The sequence below is a fragment of the Furipterus horrens genome, unplaced genomic scaffold (genome assembly GCF_987537825.1).
Source record: "Furipterus horrens unplaced genomic scaffold, mFurHor1.1.pri manual_scaffold_1, whole genome shotgun sequence".
NCBI classification, from domain to species: domain Eukaryota; kingdom Metazoa; phylum Chordata; class Mammalia; order Chiroptera; family Furipteridae; genus Furipterus; species Furipterus horrens.
Genome location: NW_028327171.1, coordinates 125,512,146 through 125,512,986, shown reverse-complemented (window position 1 = coordinate 125,512,986; position 841 = coordinate 125,512,146). Strand labels below are relative to the sequence as shown.

The following is an 841-nucleotide window of genomic DNA, read 5'->3' as shown; positions in this document are numbered from 1 at the left end:
TATGGACAATTTAATTCCTAATTTATATAATAGGCAACTGCCTTCGTGAAAGGTACATTCCCACCAGCTGCATATTAAATAGCCCATTTCACGGTGCTCTAACTACCACTGGATATCTTGTGTTTCAACTTTTTTAAAAAATTGTATATGTAACAGTAAGTTTTTATTTAAATGTTTATTTCTTTGAGTACTACATAGATTGCTTTTGTTTTTTCCAGAGTTCAGCTTTTTATTTAATGTGTTACAGAAGAGGTTTAGACAAAAAGACCGAAGCCCATGCCATTATCAGATTCCTCAGATTCTTTTTTCTTTGCTGGGGCAGCACTAGAGGGGGCAGGAACGCAGGAACTCCCACGGGCGCACCATCTGCTGCTGTGGCAGGTTCACCAGCCCCTACATTGTTGATGAGACTCCTGATATTGACATTGGCCAGAGCCTTTTCAAACAAGCCTGGCCAGAAAGGTTCAACATTTACACCAGCTGCTTTAATGAGGGCATTAATCTTGTCCTCCACCACCATCACCTCATCATCGTGCAGAATAAAGGCCAAGTAGATGAAGGCAAGCTCCAAGATGCTGGCCATGGTGTGAGCAAGTGCTAGGCAAGCACTGCCAGAAACGGCGTTAGTTGCTCGGTCCTGGGAGGACCTACCGCAACCAGGCCTCAGCTTCCTGGGAAGGACTGAACACCTTACTGGCAGCTGGGGGAACCAGAGATTACATTTTAAAACATGATTGTTGACCTTTTGTATTTCTCCTCTTGAAAATTATGTGTCCTTTAGCCTCTTTTTCAATTGGGATATTTACTTAATTTACGAAGTATCAAGCATTGATCTTCCATA

The 841-nt window shown here is 42.3% G+C and overlaps 1 pseudogene; it reads right to left on the bottom strand.

Moving 5' to 3' along the window:
* Window positions 1-254: 254 nt before the first annotated feature.
* Window positions 255-583, bottom strand: LOC150021894 (large ribosomal subunit protein P1 pseudogene; annotated as a pseudogene).
* Window positions 584-841: the final 258 nt, after the last annotated feature.